The sequence below is a fragment of the Triturus cristatus genome, chromosome 11 (assembly GCF_964204655.1).
Source record: "Triturus cristatus chromosome 11, aTriCri1.1, whole genome shotgun sequence".
NCBI classification, from domain to species: Eukaryota; Metazoa; Chordata; class Amphibia; order Caudata; family Salamandridae; genus Triturus; species Triturus cristatus.
Window position 1 is genome coordinate 909,884,656 of NC_140594.1, and position 27,469 is coordinate 909,912,124.

Here is a 27,469-nt window from a genome sequence, read left to right on the forward strand (position 1 = left end):
ATAGGAGGATCATACAGATGAAAGGCAGTAGATTTCCTGGAACCAAGAACCAAATGATTAAGAGAACAAAGAGTAGCATTAACAAAGCCCTATGAAGCCTGAAGAAAACTTGTTAGAGCAAGAGAACAAAATGCATGACATACTAATGTAAATAGTTTGCAATAAAAAAAGACAACAACAAAGTGAAGATATACCATCTGATCAACTGAACATCAATTTCTTGTTAAAGAAGCACATGGATGCCACGGATGGAGTGGTCAGGATACAATATCCTCATCTTTGTCTTTTTTAAAATCTATATTTCTCATCAAGAAGATGCACGCTATATCACATTTTCAAAACCACAAAGAAGCAGCATGCTCTATGGGTTTGAAAGTGGAGGCATTCAACAAAGTGGTTGTTTTCAGGGTGTTGATCACACCACAATTCACATTTGAAGCTGACCAAGCCATAGCACAAAGGTCAAATCTGCTTCAATTTGTATATGTGAATGTTGGCTTTCGACATGAAATATTTGAGCCAATAAGGGACGTTAGAAGATAAGTCTCGTCGTTTTCTTAGTTTAACCATTCTGTGCATCTGTCTGTCTCTGAATACACATCTGGGTTGAGTGACAGCTGGGCTTTGTGCATTCCCTCTTGATAGTCACACAAAGGGATTTGAGGTGTGACATTTGCATATTGATGACCCGTCACCAGGCTGATAAACCTTCCTGAGGTAGATTGGGAGGGAGGAGCTGACACTTGAGGCTCTGCCTGTACCCACACAAAGAGCTGAATACCCCCGTTCTGTGTCTGGAGACAGTGCAGGAAAGCAGGGACCTTGTGATCTTCAAAGGCCTCTTTGATGTCTCCCCCACTTCAAAACCAAATTTAGGTATAAGTACTGGCCTTCTGACACCACCAAATTAGCACTCTGCTGGAAACAAGGACATTCTACCTGAAAGAAGAGCAGCTGTGTTGTAGGAATGACTGCCAAGTTGCTGACTACATTGCTGTGTTGGCCTGCTGATTACTGTGCTGTAGGAAGGACTGCCACTTTGCTACCTGCTCTACTGTGTTGGCCTGCTGCTTCTTTCCTGGGAGTGAGAGGAACTGGACCTGCTCTTTACATCCTTGAACCCAATATTCTCCAAGGGCTTGTTTGCTTGTCTCCTATTTCTGAAGTCTAGGGACACAAAAGACGTCTTGCAACTCTGTTGGTGCTGCTGGACTCTGCAATCTGTGAGCTCTACCCTTGCCTGAGGTGCCCCCTCTGAGGAAATTCGATTTTCGATCACGATCGCATTGAGCCGCCATTTTGTGCTCTGCCGCCATTTTGTGTTGCCCTCACTCAGGCAGCGCGACGAACGAAGACTTTTCTGCTTTTCCTGCAATATTGTGTCAAAATAGCCTTGTGCCTCTGTTTACGAAGCTGGTGTTAGAGACTGGCCGAGTACACTAATCCCTGTCTGGTTTTCCTAATCCCTGTCTTAACTATCTGTTGGTTCACACTATTCTCTCCTGATCTTATCTTGTCTTCAGGCCTTCGCTGTCCTCCCCTCGTATTCTCTTGTTTCACAACTGTCCTTCAAAACACACAAACGTATCTCGCCACCTGCAAACCAGTTACAGACATGTTAATACCTTAACCTGTGGGAGGGATTGCAAACACCGTTGGAGGAGAGGCTTCTTCGAGTTACTCGATATCCTTGTTTTTCAACCTTTCCTATTGGACACGTTCCGTCTTTAACCCTACCTTATTGGTCCTCTATGTATGTTTTAGGTGTGTTATTTGTTAATGTATAAGTTATCTATATACTATATAAGATTGTGCGCCACGGAGTGAAGTGGCAGTCTCCTGAGAACATACTGTGTGTACTTCTAGGACAACTGTACTAGCTGCAGCTAATAAAATCTGATCTTTTACGCCGACAGAGTGTCCCCGTGTCTCTGTTAGCTGAAGCAGGAGAACCCAGGAGATTAAGGCGTACCCTGCGCCACCAGGCCCAAAAGGTTCTGGTTCTTCACCTCTAGCCCCTAGCCTCAGAATTGAGTTCTGCAGCTGTATTCTTCAAAAATTGATGCAGTGGTCCCTATGCGCTGATCGGAACCGATGCAGTGTCCTCCGACGCAGTGCCGAATTGACAACAACACAGGTCCCAACTGCAAGGTTCGATGACCATGTAGCACTGATCATTCAATACCCCTTGTGAGGCTTGATGATGACACGGCTACAATCCTTGAACACCATCTGCGAGCCTCAACGACTGCATGGAAAAGACCGATGCAATTGTGCTCTCAAAGTCACACTTTGCTCGTTACAAGGTCCTTTTTGTCAGTTAACCCTGCATGGGTTCTGTAGCTGGCCTGCCCTTCATTGCGGTCAGCCTGAACTTTGGATTTGCACCGGTCCCTCATGAACTCAATAACCTTTTGACCATTAGTAATGTCTAAGCACTGTTTTTACATTGAATCTTTAGAAATTCCTATCTCGACTTTTACTGATTGTATTTTTGTTGTTTTGGTCTTGTTGTACTCAGATGAATATTCTCTATTTTTCTAAACTGGTGTGGAATCTTGTAGCAGTGTATTCACTGTTTTACTGTAAAATGTTGCACAACTACTTTACACATTGCCTCGTAAGATAAGCCTGACTGCCCTCTGCCAAGCTACCAGATGGTGAGAACGGGTTAATTTAAAATGTGTATCTGACTTACCCTGACTAGGATTGTGATCCCTATTTGGACAGGGTGCAAATCTCTGTCACCTACAGGTCTTAGTTCTAACACTAGTACACCTAGGAATGTGTGAAAATGGTACACCTTCCCAGGGGAGGCGTAATGCAGAGAATTGTTTCTTTCTCCGCAGGAAAACCCCTCAGAGGATTGTTGTTGTGCAGGCAGGTGTCCAATATTACACAAAAACAATCTCACTTGTAACACAGGCACACTTGCAGCATTGTGCAAGGGTGCCTGCATTGGTGCTTCGTAGCATCAAGTGTGTCAGTTCAGGGGGAGAGCTGGACTACACCATATCTTAGTCCATATGGAACGTTTTAGCCCTCTCTCTTTGGCACAGCGCAACACAGCAAGCTGCCTTGGAGCGTTGTGCTGCACCAAATATTAGTAAATCCACCCCATAAATTCTCCTGCCTTCCCTCCTTAAATTGGGATAAGTACACAAAACAGCGATGAATGGAATGCTTGAATTAATCTCAGCCATTGGTAAATACTTGGGCTCCATCCCAATCCATTGTTATTTTGCATACCATGCAACCTTAGTTTGGACCCAGCTATATGCTAATCAGTCTTGATCCTGCTCTATGAGGAACAGTCCAGCGTGAGCTGCCAAACCAGGTCCATCCTGAACCGGAACACATGCAACCCAGGACTAGTTTCGCCCTTGTATGGACTCATCAACCAGGTAGAGCTTGGTTTCAGAGACACAGTGTGCACGGGACCCACGTCTGAGCATATCAATCCCACATAGGGCAACACAATACGTCTTCAAAACAGTGATGGATCGAATGCTTTACTCACTCTCAACCATTGGTAATCACATGTGACGCATCGCAATCCATCATTATCACACACACCATGCCACCTCAGTTTATACCCATCTATATGTAAATCAGTCTTGACCCTGTTCCAATAAGAACAGTCTAGTCCGAACTGCCAAGCCAGGTCCTCGCTGAACTGGAACACAAGCAACCCAGGACTGTTTCACCCTTGTTATGGGCTCACCACCCGATACAGCTTAGTTCCAATGACACAGTGTGCACTGGACCCATGTCTGGGCATTCCCGTCCCACTTAGGGTGACACAATTAGTATACAAAACGGTGATGGATGGAATACGTGAGCTAATTTCCGCCACAGGCAGTCACTCAACCCCGCATCCCAAACAATCATTCTTTTGCAAACCATGGCTCCTCAGTTTGGACCCAGCTCTATACTCCAATAGGAACAGTCCAGACAAACTGCCAATCAAGATCCTCCATGAACCAGAACAGAAGTAACCCAGGACCGGTTTTGCAAGATTGATTTAAGTATTCCATCCATCACCTTGTTGTTTTTGCTCCTGTACTTGAGGCCATTGGTGGGTTGTGATTAGTAACTGTCCAGATGTGATCAAGGCTAAAGCCCAACTGAACATATGAGGAGGTGTAAAACTAAACTTAACTGTCTACTGTCTCCATGCATTGCAGCTTGTCTCCCCACCCTCTTTCCAGTCACCTCAAGAGCACAGACTAAGCCTCTTGTGCATTTATTAGAGGAGCCGTCTACACCCCCACCCATCAGGTGGTGTGGCCAGCCGCTAAAGAGAGCCTACTCAGCCTTAGATGCATGTGAAACCTTGCTGAGAGCTGCCTGCCAATTTACACTCTCTCAGACATACATTCATCTCACTCACTTCCTCAGACTCTCTTTCACTCATTCTAAGTCTCACTTGCTCACTTTCTGACTTGTTACTAACACATTCACATTATACATGTACCCTTGCTCTGTCACTCACTTTCTGACTCAGATCATATATCTCAGGCACTTTGAACCAGATTTTGGACTAAAACCTAGGCAAGGATTTTGCCCAGTGTGGGTTTGTTCTCTGGATTTTTATCTGGTAAAACCTTGCACTAATTATGGCAAGGAACAAGTAGTGCAAAATGTAAGTATGCACACCTCAGACAGGGCATAGCAAGTGAACTTTGATCCTAAATCTCCATTCTGAAGTCTGCAACTCAAAATGGGCGTAAATTGTGCACCTGTTAATTCCCACACACCATTCAAGTGATATTTAGTTAGTTTAGAAATTTTTCCTATTTTTGTCATCAAGCTGTAATCAGGCCCTCAGTCTCCCTCACTTCCTAACCCCTAGGGTTTTATCTGCTGTTTTGCTTAGACAATTGAAGATATACTTTCATCCAACAGCATTTTTTATCAACGGCTGTTCCGACCCATCTATGTTTTCTGGGTAAAGAGAACCCACAACAACTGATGGAATAAGTAAGTGTTTCTCTAGTTGGCAGAGGTATGTACCCAGTCCAAGTAGGGGCCACAATTATAGTCAGGGTGAGTCAGATACACAACCTAAATTAAATTGTGCTCACCCATTTGTAGCTTGGCACAGTGCAGTTTTTTGCAGCACCTAAAGTACATCACACAGTAAAGACACCACACAAAGACCCCACACCAGTTTAGAAAAACAAACAATATTTCTCTGAGTGAACCAAGACCAAAACGACAGCAATCCAATAAGTAGAACTTGAGATAATAATTTTTCAATAATAAACTGCAATAGTGCTTAAAATTCAATAGCGCTTAGGGGTTACTTGAGGTTGTGCTACACAAGGTTACAACCAAAGTTTCAGGCCAACCACGATGGAGGGCAGGTCGGCTACAGGACCCATGCAGGGACCACTGAAAAAGTACTTTGGATAGCGCAAGCGTCGGTATCATAGACTCGATGCCTTGGTTCCTATTCAAGCCGCCAGGCCGATGTATCGAAGTCAAGCCTCACAGTCGGGTCCTGCGTTGTCATCGAACCCCTTACTATGCAGGTGCTGCACCATCGCCAAGCCGCACAGGGATGTCGTCAGTTCAGCGCTCTGTTGCTGTTGAACCTCCCAGGGACGTCTTTGGGTTGGCACTGCGTCAGCGTCTTACCTCGCAGTCAGAACTCGCATTGTTAATGAGCTGCACAGGGAAGTCCTCGGATTGGCACTGTGTCAATATCAGAGGGCACTGTGCCAGTTCCAATCAGCACTAAGTGGTCACTGCCTCACTGTTTGCAGGAAAACAGCTGCAGAACCCACTTTCAAGTCCCAGGGCTGGATTGGCACCTCTTGGCAGGGAAGGACTCACAGTTGGCAGAGCCCAGCAGCTAAAGCAGTGTTAAAGGAAGTCTTTGATGGCCCTGAGACTTCAAGAACAGGGGGCAAACCAGCAAGCCCTTGGAGAAACCTGGGTTCAAGAATGCAGAGAGCAGGTCCAGTCCTTCACACTCCCAGGCAAGAGGCAGTAGGCAACAGGCCACCACAGCAAAGCAGATATCAAATTAACAGTTCCTCCTACAGCACAGCAATCAGCAGGCCGCAGGTCAGCACAGCAAGGCAGATAGCAGAGTGGCAGTACCTTCTACAGCATAGCAGGTCTTCTTCCTGGCAGAGTTGAAGCAAAGTACTAATTTGGTGGAGTTGGGGGCTCAGTACTTATACCCAGTTGTGCTTTTGAACTCGGGGAGACTTCAAAGAGTCCTTTGAAGATCACAAGGTCCCTGCCTTTCCTGCCCTGGTTCCATACACACTACAGGGGTGGTATGCTGCTCTTTGTGTGGGTATAGGCACAGTCCAATTCATATGCAAGTGTCAGCTCCTTCCTCCCAATCTACCTTAGGAAGGTTTATCAGCCTGGTGATGGGTCATCAGTAATCAAATGTCACACCTCAAATCCCTTTGTGTGACTATCAAGAGGGAATGCACAAAGCCCAGCTGTCACCCAACCCAGATTCAGAGACGGACAGAGGCACAGAATGGTTAAAGTAAGAAAATGAGGACCTTCTAAAAGTAGCATTTTCAGACTTACAATTTAAAATACAGCTCCACCATAAGTTGTGATTTTAAATTGTGAGTCCAGAGACATTACAATCCAAATTTCTATCTATTCCCAATTAGAAATTACACTCAAAATATGTTTTACAGCAATATCCCAATGTTAACCTATAAGGGAGATAGACCTAGCTGTGGTAAAAAAACAATTGTAGTAGTTTTTTACTACCAGGACATGTGAAACTCAAAAGAACATGTCCTACCTTGTAAATACACTGCACCCTGCCCATATACCTACCAACGGCCTATTTTAGGGGTGACTTATATTTAATGAAAGGGAAGGCTTGGGCCTGGCAAGTAAAGTAGGTTAACTTGCCAGGTCAGAATGGCAGTTTAAACCACACACAGGTACTGAAGTGACAGGCCTGATACATTTGTAAAGGGCTACTGGAGTGGGTGGCACAATCAGTGCTGCAGGCCCACTTGTAGCATTTAATTTACAGGCCCTGTGAACATATAGTGTACTTTACTGGGGCCTTATAAGTAAATTAAATACGCCAATTGTGGATAACCCAATGTTACCAGCTTTTGAATACCGAGCATATGTACTTTAGCACTGGTTAGCAGTGGTAAAGTGTCCAGAATCCTAAAGCCAGCAAAAATAAAGTCAGCAAAACAGGCGGTCAAAGTCAAAAGGTCAGGGCAAACCATGCCTAGGATGCCAGGTCCTTCTGTAAGAAATTTGAGCCACCCTCCAGTCAGGTGCATAGCTTAGTCAGTGAGATTTGGGTGTGTGTATCTCAAATTTCCTAACCAAAAAAAGTAGAGGGCCGCAGGGTGGAGGAGGTGAAATGATCAAGGTTTGAGATGGATTGTTCCCATAAGAATCAGGGTCAGTACTGATTTGAACTAGGTGGGCCTCTGACTAAAGTGACACAATGGGTGAAAAATGATGTGCTAGAATGCTACCCCGAATGATTGCCAGTGGTTAGACTAGTTGTAAGCATTCTTTTGTTGATGTTTTAGATGTTTCATTGCCGGTAGTATGCCTGGAAAGTTGAGACTGGTGCAGCTTTCTAAGCCCTATACTGCCAATTATTGTGAATTCCAAATATGTAATACATTTACACCCATTCAAGGAGTACTTCTATAAGTGCAGATTTACAACTTTTGAGGTGAACCACTTATATATTTAAGTTCCGGAGACAAAAAATGAACAAGTTAAAACCTCTTAGTGAAACAAGACAATGAGGACAGCCAGTACAAACATAGCATACCCAATACAAACATAGCACTCACAATTTAATGCCCCAGACCAGCTATCAAGCCAAGATTAAATTTATTTGTAGGGTGTCACACCCCCAAACACCTCATCTGAAGAAAAGCCTATGTCGCCAGTCTCACCCCTTTACCAACACTCGAAACTCATGAAATCTGACTCAGTCCCCCAACTGACGACCTATCTCCTCAAAACTGAAAGTGTCTATAATGGAAACATGTGGAAAGTGATACATTGAATTAATAAAATGAGATCAGAAGTCATACCAATTGCGAATTACGATGTGCCCATCCCTATACGCGAAGAGCGTGTAATCGGGTGGAAATAGCGCAAGCAGCTATATCTTCATGAAAACCTAATACCAAAAGAAAACAGGTGTAAATAAAAGCAAGCAGAATTGTGGACGATATTCTTCTAAGCATCATGTAATTTACATGAAATTACATGTTTTAAGTGGCTTTTTTCAACAATTGTCCTTGTGAGGCAACTTGCGCTGGAGGAAGTACCTCAGGATAAAACCTCATGCATGGCAGTTGGCTTACCTTGTAACGTACTAGCTCACCAAGTTGGTGGGGTGGCCGAAGTTGGGACACCCGTAAACTTGTGTGGGTTTTGGTTGGGTGCCTTTTTACATTAGGACTCAAATAAACCAGGGGCGCGGCTGCGGGGGCAGTCACATACCTCACCCTTAGACCACAACACATGTGTGGTATCTCGTTTATTTTATAGGCCCAAGATCGGCTGCGTTGTTGGCAAGAGGGTCAACTCTACATACCTTTGCGCTGTAGCGCAATCCTAAAAGCAGCTTTTTTAGCATGAAACACTGTACGACTCTTACTAAATATGCCACCACAAACAATTTCACCCTTCCTGCAATGCTGCTTGCTGATTTTCATGCCTGCATATTACTTCAACGTATTCTTCTGCTCACCACCACAATGAACGTCCATCACAACACAAAGGGTACACTAGATTATAACAGCATTAGGAAAGGCTTTAAATCAGGCGCTAAGTTGCTTTCTAGCTATGTCCCTGTTATAAATAGATTACAATGTTCACATACATATACATATTGAATCCTTTAATAAGTACACATCATTGGCATGACATGAGTGCATTAAACTCTGTAGATCGAAATAATTTTTAAAAAAAGAAGATATTTCCACTTTTTCATGCCATAAAAAAAACAACCTTAGTTAACTTTCATACACTCCCACATTTACAGTATGGTACCCTGTTGGGTGAGGGTTTTTACCAAGGAAAATTATTTAACTTAATGAAAGTGTCCCATTTGGAACTAACATTTCGGAACTGTTCAAATAGTGAGTTACTGTAAAACTAATATGTTGAGCCTTTTTTGTTATTAAAAATAATACAATTTTCCCACATTGCCAGCTGGCATCTATAGCAAACTATTTAGAGCGTCTCCAATGTTTGCTTGTTTAGTAAAATGCCATAACTATGAACACTGTGTATAGAATGAGCTAATTATTGGACTGGAGATATCTTTAAAAAAAACATGTTAAGCTATCACGTTGTCAAGAAGTAGGTAATTATCAAACGGGGATGTTGTAGCTTTAGGCAGAAGTGCAAAACAACCAACAACTGGACAATTGTAGTGTGTGACAGAGCTTTCCTATAATTATGGCATACAACACAGGGCTGATTGTATGTAAACATGACTGCCTTTAATAAAACTGAGAATGTGTCTAATAGGCTTAGGACTGAGAAAGGAGACTAGTGTTTGAAAGCAATGCTAACAAATGTGTGCCCCAGTGCCATTTTTTGTGTTTAGAAACTCAATTCAATTCAATTAAGCTTTATTCGGTGCAAATTAATGACCATAAAAGCACAATACACAAACATAATAAGAAAAAAAAAAATACAAGGGCAGATTATAGTAGACATAACAATACATTAAAAACAATAAATTAATTATATAATACTAATTAAAAAAATAGGGGCATTTGCACCCATGGTTAAAAACACATACTTTTTCTGGAATTGATGCATTTGTTTAAAAAGGTTGCAGTATAAAAACAAATATCCGCAGATTGCAAATTAAAAATTAGTTTCATTGCTTGCTCAACTGAACGTGTTCCATATTTAACAAACATTGGTTTGAGAAGGGCAATCCGAAAATTAGAATACAATTTGCAAAATAGCATAAAGAAACTCAAAACTTACTGATGCCTTTCATACTAACACAACAAAGGATGAAAACTTACCACTTCTTTGTCACTGCTGATACAGTAGAAGATAGGGATCGATTTTGGATGGAAGGAGGATAATGTAGCAGTAGCATCCATAGCTTCCGTACACATCTGCAAAGAGGTACAGTCTGCACATTTTATTGGAAAACAGGAGCCAAGCACGAGTGACCCCCAAGCAACTGTGGGTGCAGGAGACCCCAAAATTTTGACACCCCAAAAAGTACTTCAACAGGACGCCCACAATTCGATGAATAGAAGACAGTGTTAATCTGCATTTTGATGAGGCAATGGGTCCCTGAGAAAAGGCACCTCTCAACACATCAAAAATATCGGAAATACAGTTAATTAAGTAAAAGTGTCCACTCAATAACTGAGTTCTAGATCAATGAAACAGTTGAAGGGCTTTATTACAGGCCCTCAGCAAACATGGCATTACAGGGAAGGGCAAAATCAACATTATCCTAAGGCTGAGTGGGCAGCAAAATCAGTAGAGAAACGGACAGGACTCTAGCAGCACCTAAGCCTTCAGGAATGTATTTTAGCTCACCCCCAAAATGGAGGGTTTTCATACATTATTTCTGCATATGAAATTAGCAATACTGCAGAATCATCATGGTATGATCAAATACGTTACTTTCACAGCAAATCAGAGTATAGTCCCATTGAGCATCATAGTGGATTAACACCTAGTCACTATCCCACTACATAAATAATTATTCTACTCACTCTATACCAATGCCAACAGCGAACTATTTTGAATGAATATGGTACAGTGAGCTAATGGAAGGACCTTCAAATGTTTTTACATTTTGTGAGTGAGCCAGGGCAAATTCAGCGCAAACAGCATGAACAATGACAATGGAAATAGACTGACATGATTCTTCTTCAGTGTGTACTGCAGAAATAATAAACAGTGTGATGTGCAGGGGGAGGACAGGGGTAATATCCATTATGAACAAGATGACTGCAAGTCATAAATTGTGGGGTGAGGAAATACACTTTAAATGGTCAAAGTAAATTAGCTTAAAAACAGTCATATTAATTCAATGTGTATTCAAAACAGAAGAGGAGGTAGCCAGGATATGCAGGGCACTCACCGATTGTCGGGGGACAATTAATATGCTACTAATATAATCTGGTGGTGCTTTAGAACAAAGGTTGGCTACTGTGTAACCTCAAAACATAACCCCTGCAGAGGGGTAAATGTAATCATAAGCAGAAAGAGATCCCTGAGCACCCACAAAGACAGTCATCAAATTTCTGAAGTATATGAAATTCAAATTTTCATTATTCCATTCTCATCCCGTGGTTCATCAAATGTAGATACAAGGAAAATGCAGCCAAGAACAGATACATATGTTTCATCGTACGGAGAAAATGCCTTTGACTTCCTATAATATCAAATCAGACATAACCTTAATGAGAACCGCCAGTGTATTGTACTAAGGACACACTACCACCCACCAGAAAGGGTCAATATGTCCAAGAAAGTGGTGAAAGTTAGACAGGCATCTCATCTTTCCAATCTCTCTCAGTTTTCACTCTTCTCTCATTGTATTCCTTAACGAACTCACATTCTTCTTTACTTAAACCTGAAATATACTCCTACTTAAGCTTGTTATTATTGTTGTTAATTTGTGCAACTTAATTAAAAAAAATAACATATTTTAAAACATCTTTATCATCTCTGGATTTAGGAAGGTCTTCCAGTGAAACTTTGACGTCCAACAGATAAGGCAATAAAAACTAATGCTTATTAAAAAAACTAACAAAAACATTGCAGCCTAGACCATCGGACCTTGAAAGCTGTAGATATGTTGCTCCTTCACCTGCAGAAGAAGGGAGAAAAGTACAAAGAAAACAATCCTTGAACCCATATTATCCACATACTCACCCAACATCTTAGTATGCATGTTATCATGGAAACCACTAACTAATCCTTTGCTGTGTGTAAATGTATTAGAAACAATATCCTTAAGTACTGTAGTTAATTCAAATTCTGTGAAGACATATCCCACTGGAAAGAGGAGGCACAATAATAACCCAACTAGAATTATTAAAACAATTAAGGAGATTAAGCCAAGAAATGTGCAGCATTTGCTACATGCCATTTTTAGGTCTCGCCTGCGAATGCAGCGCAGAGCGCTGCTTTCGGCGAGATCTATTGTTGCTGACTTGCCTCGGAAGGGGGACAGGAGATGTGCACGCGCAGGCTTTTGGCGGATTTGAGTTGGTGTACGCGCCTACAGCCACGCGGCGTGCACATCTCCTGTCCCCCTTCCCTCGCAAGCCAGCATGCAGTTTCGCTTTCGTCCTCACCAGCCTCCTGTAATTCACGCACGTACAGACAGACACGCGACGTGCACATCTCGTGTTCCACTTCCAAGGCAAGTCATTAATTTTGTGCCATCATACTCACTGTTGCCACTGATCCTTTGAACATTTGCGCTGCAGATCTGGACGATGCTGTTAAAATCTCGGGACGGGGAGCGCTGCGGGCCCAAGTGCCTGTACATGGTGGCGGTAGTGCGTCTGCTTTTTCTCGCTGCTGTGAAGGCTTCCCAAGTGCTACCTCCTTCGATCCAATACGGCGATCTGACGTGCCCCGGTACTGCTCCCAAGCCCTCTCCACTGCTCCGGACTGCACCCTAGCAGTAGGTCCGCTATAGTCGGGTCTCTGAACGTGCCCCAGCTATCAGCTGCGTACCCAAACACCCATACCACGCATGCGCCACACGCTGAGCAAGGCACGCTGATGGGAAATCGCCATAGTCCCCATAATTAGATTCACTGCCTCTCTTGCCTCGGTCATCGCATTGCTCCGTGCGAGCTCTCCTACACCCATTCCCATCCTGCCAGACTTATTTGAGTTAAAACTGCACATTTCTTCATTTTTATCTCGAAAGAGACACAGAGAGCAGCTGATACAATTCCTTTGCTTTTAGCTCCATGCTCACTGCTCCAAATTTCCCTCGTTTTCAGCTCCATGTAGAATAAAGGCCGGCGAGCTGTGGGCAATGCTGCTAGTTTAGACACCAATTGCCGTGAGTCATTGGGCGAAACAGCCTAGGAGGCGGGAACAGACGGACAAGGTTGGTTTCAGGAGAGCCCTTATCCAGTTTATTTTAACAAACTTTATTGAACACTTGAGAGTAACCAGAAGACGGTCAAACTAATTCATTCAAGCGTAGTGAAAATCTGAACGTATTATTTAAAAGAATAATGAAAGAATGTTGGCTCGAAGTCTGGAAATTAGATGATCGGACTTTAGAAGTGTGCAAGGGTGCATTATAATGTTCAATGGTGCTGTGGCTGCTTGCAATAAGGAAGAGGATGTGGCGAAGCGGCCAGGTTCTAGGTTTCCAGTCTCGGTCTCGGATCAATATTCTGTGATTCTGGGCAAATTACCTAATCCCGCTGTGCCTACAAAAATGAATGCGTTCATGTGTAATGTTACCGGTGCTTTTGTAAATCCCTCAAATTCCTTCTGGTTGAGTTTGTGCTATACAAATCTGGAATAAAAAAATGGAATTTATACACAACTGTTCTGTTTCTGAAGTTCAATTATTTCCTGCTCCCCCCTCTCTTCTCCTTAGTGTGTTTCATGTCTCTCTGCAGCTGTGTGCTCTGCTGGGCAGTGTCTGGAGTCCTATCTCTGGCACGCTCAAACTCTTCACAGGTCTTTAAAGACCAAGTACTGTGGATTTTTTAAAATTTGGGTTTTCATTAAAATGTTAGCTGTGCAAGGAACACCCTCCTACCAGCTTTCAACGTTAGGCAGAGCTGTTAAAAAAATACTGTTTACATTTTCGGAACTGGTAGTCTGTTTTTTAGCTCCAGCCTGAGCTAGCCACACGTGTGCCCGCTCCTGCACCATAGTAAACGTTGTGTCCTGTCACCCATCACTCTCTGACAATCTCTCCCCTACACCACCCACATTTTAAAACAATCATTTACAATCCAATAGGTCTCGCATTTACGCTACTTTAAGCTATTGGCATTGTAAATGACAATGCCTTTTATTTGTTTTAAAAACGAAAACACAAATAAAAGGCATTGTCATTTGCAATGTCAATAGCTCAAACTTGCGTGAATGCGAGACCTATTGCATTGCAAATGCTTGTTTATCAAGAGATCAAAATCAAAAAGGAACATGAAACTCCAAAAATCAACAAAAGTTTTCTTTAGAACAGTAATGAACAGGTTAGTTAGCTTCGCTAACACCTTATCTTGTAGAGACTCTATTCAGTCACAGGTTCCTTACCGTGGAATTTTTCCAAAGCAACAGACTGAATCCAGAAATATTTTTATGAGCGGTACCCCTGTGCAGAAGTAGATGGTATTGTTCAGCTCCACACGGTGACTGCCATGCCAGAAATGATGTCAGTGTGCTTATATAGCTGCCATCCCAGCGAGATGACGTCAGTTTCTTTTTACGACTGTCCACACCAGGAGTGCAGTCACAAAGAACACTGACCACTTGTATGGAAAACTAGGGCACTGAAAGGAGAAAAATCATTTCCTTAGAAATCCGTTTGCAGAGCAGGGAGGATGAGTGGGCCGTTAAGGAATCTGCAGCCAGACAGAGTATCTACCAGATAAGGCATTACCGAAGATAAGTAAATTATTTATCTGATAGAGACTTCTTGCCACAGATTCCTTATCCTAGAATAGATACCCAAGCAATACCTCCCTGGAGGTGGGACTGTAAACCTATTTCACAATAAAAAGACCTGCAAGACGACCAAAATAACAAAGTGACTGTCTCAACAGACCTGACTGTCCAGGCAGTAATGATTAGTGAACATGTGCAGAGAAGTCCATTTTGCTCTCTTGGAGATGTCCAGGACTGGAATTCTGCATGCTAACGCAGTGGTTGCAGCCTTAGCTCTGCTGAAATGAGCACACAAACCGTCAGAGTTTGCTTCATGGCCAATGCATAGCAGATATTAATGCAGAGTACAATCCATAGGGAGATGGTTCATGTCTGCACGGCCTTCGCCTTTTCCACTACGACATACCCCATGAAGAGTTGGTCATCCACCCGGAACTCTTTTGTGAGATCAAGATAGAATTAAAACTCTCTTTTTGGGTCCTGCAGGTTTAGTTGCTCCTCTTCATTAGATGGATGTAGTGAAGCGTAAAAGGTAGGCAGGGTGATGGACTGGTCTACATGAAAGGGAGTGACAACTTTTGGCAGGAAGGAAGCCTTAGCATGAATAACCAGCTTGTCTGGGAAGATATTCTGGTATGGAGGCTTAGATGACAAATCCTGAAGCTCACTGACCCTCTGGGCAGACGTTATTACTATGAGGAAGGCCGTCTTGATGGTAAGGAGCCTGAGAGGACAGTTGTGCAGTGGCTCAAAAGGAGCGCACATCAGAAAAGTGAGCACTAGATTAATGACCCACTGAGGCATGATGAAGAGTGCAGGTGAAAACATGTGTTGCAGACCTTTAAAAAACCTATTTGCAACAGGGGATGTGAAAATGGATGGCTGATTTGGTAATCAAGATGCCCCAAGCAGAGCCGTGCTGGGCAAGAGAAAGAATAAAGAGAGGTACTTGAGAGAGGGGAGAAGAAAGTGGGTCAACATGTTTCTCTGCACACCAAGCCACAAATGTTCCCTAATGACAGTCATATACTGTTGTGGTAGAGGGATACCTGGCTGCCAAAATAACATTGTAGACTTTGATTGAAAGGTCAAATGCTGGCAACTCCTGTCCCTCAATCTCCACGCATGAAGGCATTGACAGGTTTGGGTGAAGAACCCACTCCTGCTGCTGCGACAGAAGATCCTCCTAAAGGAGCAGTCTGATTGTAGGACTGATGGCCATGCTCAACAGCTCAGGAACCAAACTCTCCGTGCCCTGTCTGGAGCCATAATGATGACTTGGGCTGGGTCATTCCTGATCCTCTTGAGAACTTTGGACAGGAGTGGTATGCGCAGAAAGGTTTACAGGAGACCTGTCCACTTGAGATGAAAAGTGTCACAATTCCAGGGCGTAGAACTGCTGGAATTGTGCATTCTCAACGGTGGTGAACAGATGTAACCAAGGCTCTGCCATCTGTTGAAAGTGGCCTTGCACCACCTCTGGATGGAGGCACCATTTGTGATCTGCTAGGCATCTTCGTCTGAGTTTGAAAACTTGCGTTAGCGTAGGAATTCCTAACGTCCAGCTTTGCATCTCTAATGAGATGCAAAGTGGGCGTTCCTGACCTGAAATGACAGGAGAAATGTCGCTAAGCGACATTTCTCCTATCATCAAGCACCACGCTATGAAGCATAACGGCAAGAAATGTAGCCAGAACCCCTGTTATCGCTACTTTCCTTACTCCTGCTTCAGGACTGACGTAGCCATGATATCCTATGGAAGGTGGATATCATGGCTAAGTTTGTGAGTCCTTATCATCAAGCTAACACCACATTGCGTGAGATTAATCTCACGTTAGGCAGTTAGCGTGAGGATTTTTATCGCTTTTGAGATAAGCACGCTCTCTCAGCGATAGAAATCCACGCTAGCCGGCGATAATTATCCTAGCTAATTATCCAGTTCTTACTCATCAATCAATAGTAAGAACTGGGTGGACATTTGATGCAAAACCATAGACTCTTCTTGGATAAATACATAAGCAAGTTTCCAGGCAGGCATAGATTCTCAATTCAAAGAAATTAAACCTCGACGGGAAGAGTACAAATATGAACATAGTTGGTGGCCCAGTTGAAGCTCCATTATCTAAATGTCAGAACAATATAAAATGATTGTGCCTGACCAAGGCAAAGCTACGCGCTTTCTTTCTTTATACACTTCTATAATGAAAAACAATCTGAATGGGGGAGGCCAGTGAGCAGTGGCAAGGGGCAGAAAAGGAGGGCGGTGGAAAGACAGTGGCAGTAGCAGCACAATGGACCAGGGAAGGAGGAAGCAGGGGTACATACATGAAGAACGAGGCCAGGGTTAGCAACGGAGGGCAGTGGAAGTACAGGGGTAGTGGCAGCACAATGGTACAGTGAGAGAGCAGTATGCACATGGAGACCGAGGGACAGCGGGGATGCAGGAAGGCAGGGCAGCAACGTAGGGCAATGGCAGAACAGCAAACCAGTGATAAAGGGAGAAGGGGAATGCACACTGAAAAGGAGGGCAGAGGGGAGAGGTGCAGAGGCAGCAACAGAGGGCAATAGCAGCACTGGGGTAGAAGCCGGGGATGGAGGAGGAGGTGGGTCACATACATGAAGAACAAGGGGTAGTGGGTAAGGCGTGGAGCAGCAACAGAGGGCAGTGGCAATGGCAGCACCACGGACCTGGGTGGGAGGGGAAGGGCACACACATGGAGTACCGCGGCATGGGCAGGGACAGGGGCAGCGTCAAACTGTAGTGGCAGCAGAGGGTCAGTAGCAGCACAACTGACCAGTGAGAGAGTGGGTACAGCACAGAGGTAGAGAATGGAAGGGCAGTAGGAGTGGGACTGGGAGTGGGGGCAGGCACAACAATGGGAGGGCAGTGGCTGCATACATAAAACAGGGTGCAGTGGGAGGGATCAGGGTAGGGCATCAATGGGAGGGCATTGGCTGCATAAAAGACCATTGAGGTTGGCAGCAGAGTTACACACATGCAGAACAGGGGCCGGGGAGAGGTCAGGGGCAGCAATGGAGTGCAGAAACAGCACAGGGTCAGGGTCAGCACAATGGAGCAGTGAGGGCAGAAGCATGCACACACAAAACAGGATGCAGTGTGAGGGATTGGGGTAGGGCAGCAATGGGAGGCAGTGGCAGCACAGGGGGAGTGACTGCACCACAGACCAGGGAGGGAGAGGGCAGTGGTACGCACAGCGAGAACAGATTCAATTGTTTTTTTGACTCTGTGTGTGCTCAGACACACACATCTATATAGTCCAATCACAGGAAAACATTTCTGCGATGAATACACATTACATGGTCTCATTGCCACCAAAGAAAACCTTAAGGGCCAGATGTACGACCATATCATTTAGCGACTCGCAAATTGCGCTCAATTGGGAGTCGCTAAATGCCATGTACAACAGTGTCTGAGACACTGTTAGCGATTCCTAATGGGGTCGCAAATTGAATGCCTCATGCATATTAATGAGGCACTCGCAATAATGCAGCCCATTTTCCTTAAAGGAAAATGGGATGCATTAAAAAAAAGAAATTAAACGTTTTTGTTTCATTTTTTACGGGCAGCTAGTGGTCCCTGGGACCACTGCCTGCCCCTAAAAAGTATTTTCCTATGCATTCTCAGAGGGGACGGGGTCCCCTGGGGACCCCTTCCCATTTGTGAGTGCTTTACCACCCTCTTGAAGAGACTTGTGAAGAGATCTTTCATAGGCCAGTGTGAAACTTTTGTTATGCTAGTGTAATCCTGTGTGATTCTCGAAATTTGTGTTACACAAAATATACTTTTTCACATAATGCAACATTTCATGTTAAAGTACCCAAAGAAGACGGATATAAAGTAGTAAGTATCTCCCAGAGAAATATTTTCTCCTCAAATGAGACATTTTCTCTTTCAATGTCTCCTCTGCTGGTATCTCGGGTGACTTTTTGAGCGAGGTTTATTCTCGAGTAGAAAAGTTACTTAAGAGACTGATGCCACGTGACAGACAAAAATTCCTAAATAATTATGTGTATTTTAAGGAAATGTTTGCACACCCTAACATTAGTTCTTCCCAGAGAGAGGTTGCTCTACACCGAGCTGAAGGTTATCTAATCCTATTCGCTCTATAATTTGGAAATACTAAGAATAGATCAGAGAGTATTTTTGCCTTTTACTACATGATAGTTGCTTCCTCGTGCTTTCAAATGAGAGCGATAGTATTGTTGCAGATATTTGAAATAAAATCTCGAATATGAAGTGCAAAATAAAGTACACCAAAACGCAGCTAGTAATTTATTGCAAAAATATATGATTACTTTAATGTAAGTTATTTTTGAAAAAATGTCTGTAGTTCTGAATATTTAGTAGCATGCAAATAGATTCCTGCATATATCTAATGAACTCTGGCAATGCAAACCATGGGCATACTAACAATAATGTCTAATCTTTGGTAATGACCATTTTCAGGGAAAATAATTTGCAAGAGTGTAAATATTAGTTTTCCATTTAATTACTTTAATCACAGTTGTAAAAATTATCCGTGACCACCCTTCTATACTATTTGCTTGCTCTGCCAGATGGCAATAGAACATGACATCTCAACTAGATTTTTTTTTTAAATAGAGTAGCTGTGTCATTTTCTTATTACATGCGACTAGTGATGTCAGAACTAGATACAATAAGAAAAGGAGAGCCATTTTGTATTCATTTACCAGTTGCATCTCCTTCCACTAAAACACCTCGTCTCTGCAGGACTCGGACACATTCCACGTGTAGAGAGAACCAAATCAGGAGTACAAGTGTTCTCTTACATCACTCTTAAAGCATCGAACGACCTCCCAATCAACATAAGTGACTCCTCTTCCTCTCTTCTTGAATTCCACAAGCAGTTGCAGACCTGGCTTTTCAATTAAACAAACCTACCATAGGCACACACACCTGCTCAGCACCAGGATACCGTTGTGGGTGATAGTGCGCTTTACAAACATACATATATGGTCGACAGTAGGTAGTTATAGTTAGGACCTAGTTTCCATACAGAGAGCATCTATTCATTTGCAAATAACTTTGGCATTGTTTGACAAATCCTTGTGAAATTTCCGAAACTAGTATGCCGCTCACTTCAGCTGCTGCCTTGAAAGTTTTGTGGTGATCCGTCAAGCGGGCCCGAGAAGAAGGGGGGGTCCCAAAACTCTTTTTCCACATGTTAATTCCCATAGAGATTTAAGACATGACAATAGCTTGAACTGCTTAACGGAATTACACCAAATTTGGCAGAAAGGTAGCTGTTGGTCCAGAAAGTGACCTTTCTGTAAATTGGCGAACATCCATTCAGTAGTTTTGGAAACATTAAGGACAATCTGAATTTGAAAATACAGGGAAGCGGATGCTGCAAGGATCCTACAGTGCCTGTGCTCAAATCTGATTGGCTGTCAACAATTCAAACCAGGATGTGTTGGCAGACATTTTGGGACTCAGTTTCAAAAAAACATTAAAAAAAAGAGAAGGGTACAGGGTAGGAAAACCCAGACCCCCCTAGGCTTTGTAGGAGTGTACCGCAGGGGCCCTGCAGGGCAAAAGAGCCTTTTTTAAACATGTTTGGTGGGAGCCACGCTGGAAAATACACCAAATTTGGCAGAGGGGTATCTTGGGCCAGAAAGAGCCTTTTTAGGTCTCGCCTGACCCAGCGCATGCGCTGGTCTGGCGAGACTTATTGAGAGGGCTCCAAAAAGTGCTACCAGGCCAGCCTAGAGCTACAGTGCATGTGCGCGGGCGCGCTTTACCACAATTACTTTCACTTTCGCTGCCGCACGGCCGCTTTGATGTTTGATCGTGATCCCGCACGGCTGCTTTGCATGGCCAATAGGTCTCGCTTTTGGGACCTTACAAGTATTTAGTTATGCAACTGTTGCCAGGCTAAACACTTATAAGGTCCCAAAGGCGAGACCTATTGGCTATGCCAATGCTTGTTGTAATTTGGTGTAAATCCATTCAGTAGTTGCAGAGTTAATAAAGGAAAACCCAAATTGTATATCTAGGGTTGTGGACCCTCGTGGATCCCCTGTGGTGGATCCGCGAAGTCACGAGCCACCAGCAATGGCATGATTGGCTTACCACAACCTAGCTGAGAATTTACAGCTTCCATTTTAAGTATCAGGGAATGGTCCCGGTTTCCTAAAATGTATCTGCAAAATGTTTAAAGGGGTCAGGGTAGAGTTACCCTGACCCCATGGGTGTGTTAGGGGAGCGCAGAGGGACATATGTTGGGTACAAAATTGAGATTCATAATTTTTTTTACTTTGAGAATCCGCAGATTCCGTGAGGCTCAGCATGGACGCCCGTGTAAATCTGCATCAGATTTGTGGATCTTGATGAACTTTCAAAACAAGACCTTTGTCTGACACCCACACAGGTACTCTCCCACCCATTTACAGTCCCATATATTCATGCACCCACTCACAGACCTACGGAGGCATTCACACACCCACTCACCGAGCCATGGAGGAACTCTCAGACCCACACACATACCCATGTAGGTACTCAAACACCCACACATAGACCCACACAACACTCACCCACCCACTTGCAGGCCTATACAGATGCTCAGATACCCACTCACAGACCAACTCAGACAATCACACACCCTCTCACAGACCTATACAGACACTCACATACACACTCACAGATCCACTCACAGACCCACACGGACACTCACATGCCCACTCACAGATTCACACAGGTACTCACACAGACACTTAAAGACTCACACAAATACTCACACACCCACTTGTAAACCCATACAGGAACTCACACATTCACTCATAGACCAACACAGACACTCACATGCCTGCTCACAGACCCACACAGACACTCACACACCCACTCACAGATCAGCGTAGGAATTGGCACACCTACTTGCTAGCACTCAAACACCCACTCACATACCCAAGTAGGTACTCACACACCCACTCACAGACCCACACAGGCACACACACACTCACAAATCTATGCTGGTACTGTCACACCCACTCAACTCAGAGTACCACACAGGCAGTCACACACCCACTCACAGACCCATGCAGCCATTCATAGACCCATTCACAGACCCATGCAGGCACTCAATCACCCATTCAGCAACCCACTTAGGCAGTCTCACACCTACTAACAGACCCACTCAGCAACTCACACATCCACTCAGACCCACACAGGCACTCTTACACCCACCTACTCACAGACCCACACAGTCATTCAAACATCCACTCACAGAACCACACAGGAAGTCTCATACCCACTCACAGACCCACACAGCCACTCACGCACCCACTCACAGAGCCATGGAGGCACTGACAGACCTATTCACAGACCAACACAGGCACTTAGAGACTCACTCACACACTCACATAGACTCTCACAAACCCGCTTACAGACACACACAACTCGCACACTCAGTCAGAGGCCCACACATGCACTCTCATACCCTCTAACAGAACCACACAGGCACTCACATACCCACTGACAGAGCAATGCAGGCACTCAAATACCCACTCAGAAATCCATGCAGGCACTGAGAGACTGACTCACACACCCACACAGGTACTCACAGACAGACTCACAGACCAATGCAGGTACTCACAGACCCCTGTATCCACTTATGGAGCCACAGAAACACTCTCATATCCTCTCACAAACCCACACAGGAACTCACATACCCACTCACGGTTCTAATGCTGACACTTCCACATCTACTCATAGTCCCACACCGGCAGTCACACACCCATTCACAGACCCACACAGGCACTCAGACACCTACTCACTGACCCACATAGATACTTATAGACATACTCATAGACCCATAGCATCACTCACACACCCACCCACAGATCCACACAGGTTACACACCCACTCACACACTCATATACCCACTTACACACTCACACAACCATTCACACAGCCACTCACACACCCACTCACAGAGCCACAAAACTATTTGCACACCCACACAGCCATTCATACACCTACTCACACACTCACACAGCCACTTAAACACCCACTCACAGACTCACCCATACAGCCACTCAAGCACTCTCTCATTCACCATTTACAGGCACTGACATACCTGCACACTCACCCATACAGCCACATATTCACCCTCTCATACACCAGTACATCCACTTACACACCCACTCACTCACCCATACAGATACTGCCACTGCCACTCACTTACTCATACACCCACTGACACACCCACTTGCTCACCCATACAAAAACTTGCATACTCACTCACTCACTCAGTTATGGAGTCTTTCATATACCCACTCACTCTTCTATACACCACTTACATACACCCTCAATCATCCATACAGGCACTCCCGCAGCCACTTACCTTAGTATATATGTTTAACATTCAGTAACATTTAGAAAAAACTCACACTCACTGGATAATGTCATCAGGGATGTCATTTGCTATGTCATCAGTTATATAATTTGAGATGTCATCAGTAATGTCACTGACCATGTCATGAGTGATGTAATATGTGAGATCATAACCAGTGCATTGTGGGGGCATATGTTATAGTTAGCTCAGCTAACTATAACTGCTGAAGTCCTATGGCTTTGTATGAGTGAAATCTGTGCCTAATTCTAATATCCCTATAACCTGTACTTTTTTCAGTGTATGTCTAAGGTTTTTTGATCCTATTATTTTATTTCCTAACTAGAACGTCTCTGTAACCTTTGATTTTGTCAGTGAAAAAAAAAAAAAGAAAGAAATATATATATATATATATATATCACCAAAACTCCTCCGAGGAAAGAGTAGAGGCCACAGCAGGGGTGAGTAGGGAGGCTTCTTTATTCACCTTTTAACAATATGGAGAATGCATTTCGGCATGAATAAAGCCTTCCTCAGCGCCAAGAGTCTTTCAGGAGATGCAGGCGTCATCGTGTTTTTAAACTTACTGCCCCAAAACAATTGGTTCTGGTCTGCTCCGCCCCCAAGATCAATGTCTTAGCATACCATCTGCAGGACACCTAGTACGTGTGCACTGCAGATCCCAGAATGCAATAGTTTATCCTGGTAGGTGCTGTGGGGGTAAATCAATATTTATGCGGATTTGTTTGGCACCCCGATGTCGTCTGTATCAATCACCTGTGTCCTGCTTGAACTCCGGTGCCCCCCAGGTCCCCAAACCGCATCAACCTCCGAGCATCAGGATTCCATCCGGCGGAGGCAAGTCTGGTAATCCATCTCGCCCATCACGGAGTCAATGACTCCGACACCGCCCCATTTCCTCCCGAATTCAGTGGTGGGCCTTGGTTGATCCAGTACCCTGGAAAAACGAAGAGGGTTGCCGCAGCAGATGCCAGCGAAACCAAGGCCAGCTTCATGATGCGGGAGCCTCTAAAGCGCGCTTCTGGCATGCGTGCCGAAACATCACCAAAACTCCTCCGAGGAAAGAGTAGAGGCCACAGCAGGGGTGAGTAGGGAGGCTTCTTTATTCAGCTTTTAACAATAATGGTGAATGCATTTCGGCATGAATAATGCCTTTCTCAGCGCCAAGAGTCTCTCAGGAGATGCAGGCGTCATCGTGTTTTTAAACTTACTGCCCCAAAACAATTGGTTCTGGTCCGCTCCGCCCCCAAGATCAGTGTCTTAGCTGGCCTTAGTTTCGCTGGCATCTGCTGTGGCAGACCTCTTCGTGTTTCCAGGGTACTGAATCAACCAAGGCCAACCACTGAATTCGGGTGGCGATGGGGCGGTGTCGGAGTCATTGACTCCGCGATGGGCGAGATGGATTACCAGATTTGCCCCCGCCGGATGGAATCCTGATGCTCGGAGGTTGATGCGGTTTGGGGACCTAGGGGGGCACCGGAGTTCAAGCAGGACACAGGTGATTGATACAGACGACATTGGGGTGCCATACAAATCCGCATAGATATTGATTTACCCCCACTGCACCTACCAGGATAAACTATTGCATTCTGGGATCTGCAGTGCACACGTACTAGGTGTCCTGCAGATGGTATGCTAAGACATTGATCTTGGGGCGGAGCGGACCAGAACCAATTGTTTTGGGGCAGTAAATTTATATATATATATATATATATATATATATATATATATATATATATATATATATATATATATTACCTACTGGCGGTCGCCAGTAGGTAGTTATAGTTAGGACCACGTTTCCATAGGAAATCCGCAACATTCTATTTTGAATAACTTTGGCGCCGGTCGACGAATCCTCGCGAATCTTTCAAAATAGGTGGGGCGCTACGCTCCGCTCCTACCCTGAAAGTCTCGGGGGGATTCGTCAAGCGGGGGCTGAGATAAAAGGGGGGTCCCAAAACGCGTTTTTCCCATGCATTTTTCCATAGGACCTTTAGACACAGCTACAGCCCGAACGGCTGAACAGAATTACTTGAAATTTGGCAGAGAGGTAGCCATAAGGTCAAGGAAGTGCCTTTTGCAGGTCTGGTGTAAATCTGTTCAGTATTTCCTGAGAAAATAGCATTTAAAAGCATATATATATGTGGGCGGAGCCTAACCACACATCTCATCCTGAGATCTGATTGGCTGTCAGCACTTCATCCAAGAAGTGTTGGCAGCCATCTTGGGACCAATATACATGATAGCACCTCATTAAAAAGCATTGCAGTTAATAGAAGGTTTTAAGACTTTAGTTACATTATAAATCATTTGTTGATGGTACCATACTCATTTTAGGAATTGTGGTATGTTCTAAGGTGATTTCACCATGTGAAAAAGCCTTCTGCTGGGATATCATGATTGAGAGAAAAATATGTTCTCATGCTTTTACCACAGAGGTTTGGAAGGTGATCTATAAACTAAACTGAGAGCTTATTTTCTGTAAATTCACATTATCTTTCTCAGTCATGTGAGAATGAAGTCTGACATTCTCAGTAAAACATGTACATCCAACAAGGGCAGAGACTGTCAGTTGATTCCTTTGTGTTCTACTGCAGCTTCCCAGAGTGTTCCAAAGAACTACTAGAGCGCTAACAGTCCTACCTATGATAAACGTATGGCACACCTGAAGCCATCTTGCTTGGAATAAAGTGGTAACTCTTAAAACATTTAATTTCAAAAGGAACAAAATGAGGGGGTTCATTTTTCCATAAAAAGTATGATTAGTGCTGCAGAAAGAAAAATTAGGGCACATTTTGAGTGACTTCTCAAATCCTCTTCTATTTCATTAAAAAATTCTGACATGCAGACTGAAACATGCACTTTCAATACCAGCAGCAGTTTTCCCTGGTGAGCAGTAGCTTTACTACAGTGATCTAATGAGCAAAAAGAGTGCTAACATTCTGAATTTATGGCAAATGTGTGACACATCTGAATGCCTTCTTGATGGAATCAAAGTAAAAAACTGAAAGTATTTCCTACTGAGGAGACTGCAGTAAATGAGGAAATTAGGAAACTTCATAACAAATAAGTCTCCCAAGATGGCCACCAGAGACAAAAGAGCCCAAATGTAGCCCAAATATCACCCAGATGTAGCCCAAGTATAGCCCAATGACAGAATGTCCCAGAATGTTCTTAAAAACAACTAGAGCGCTTACTGTCTTCATTATGACAAAAGTATGGCACACCTGAAGCCATCTTGATTGGAATAAACTGGTAACACTTAAAACATTTAATTTAAAAAGGAACACAATGAGGGGGTTCATTTTGCCATAGAAATTATCATTAATGCTGAAGAAAGAAAATGAGGGCACATTTTGAGTGACTTCTCAAATCCTCTTCTATTTCATTAAAAAATTCTGACATGCAGACTGAAACATGCACTTTTAATACCAGGAGCAGACTTCCATGGTGAACAGTAGTTTTACTACAGTGATATAATGAGCAACTAGAGTGCTAACATTCAGAATTTATGGCAAATGTGTGACATATCTGAATACCTTCATGATGGAATCAACGTAAAAAACTGAAAGCATTTCCTACTGAGGAGACTGCAGTACATGAGGAAATTAGGAAACTTCATAACAAATAAATCTCCCAAGATGGCCACCGGAGACAAAAGAGCCCAAATGTAGCCCAAAATCACCCAGATGTAGCCCAAATATAGCCCAATGACAGAAGTGTGCAAAACACTTATTATTTAGTGTTTTTGCAGTGTTATATAGTGCAGACTTGTCAGGTATTGGAGTGCTTTACATGAGCATTGGTTACATCACACAAGCACAAATTCATTTTGGTTGTAGACATGGGGAGACTAAGTGATTTGTCCAGAATCACAGAATGTCGAGCTGAAGCAGAAACTTCAACCTGGTTCCCCAGTTGCAAAGTCTGCAGTTCTGGAAGTAACACCACATCCTCTCCCCTAAGTGCAACATTTAATCAAGTGGTCAACTGGATAAAAAAAACATAAAGATAACAAATAATTTAAAAGTGCTTTGTCGCTATTTGAAAACTCAGAAAATATGTCCTTATTTTAGTCTTTTAGAGCACTAACCATAATTTTGATGCCAATAAGACCCTCTCATATATGTAATTTCTAAAGGAAATGCTCTAGGTATTACAGTTTTGATTACATCAAGATGATGTCAGGCGTTCCACACTTTTGTAATAAATATAGAATGTTAGCAATCTAGTTGTTCATTGGGATACTGTTGAGAGGCAAAGGCCAGGGGCACGGACTCTGAAAATTGAAGGCAGGTAGGAGAGTGCAAAGGCAACAATTTAACCACACTGAGCAGGCAGGAAGGGCCGTGGAAGCACGACAGACTATGGAGGGCAGTGGAAAGGGGGGCAGGGGCAACAAACCAACAATACAGGACTTGCAAGAGAGGCTGTTGGAGGGA

General features: G+C 43.8%; 1 long non-coding RNA gene across 1 annotated transcript in view; it reads right to left on the reverse strand.

Moving 5' to 3' along the window:
• Nucleotides 1-8,068: 8,068 nt before the first annotated feature.
• Nucleotides 8,069-27,469, reverse strand: part of LOC146785600 (uncharacterized) — a 119,988-nt gene continuing 100,587 nt past the window's right edge. The window contains exons 3-4 of the long non-coding RNA XR_014970452.1: nt 10,032-10,127; nt 8,069-8,158 (exon numbers count right to left, since the gene is read on the reverse strand). This is a non-coding gene — a long non-coding RNA (uncharacterized LOC146785600). The remainder of the gene's footprint in view (nt 8,159-10,031; nt 10,128-27,469) is intronic.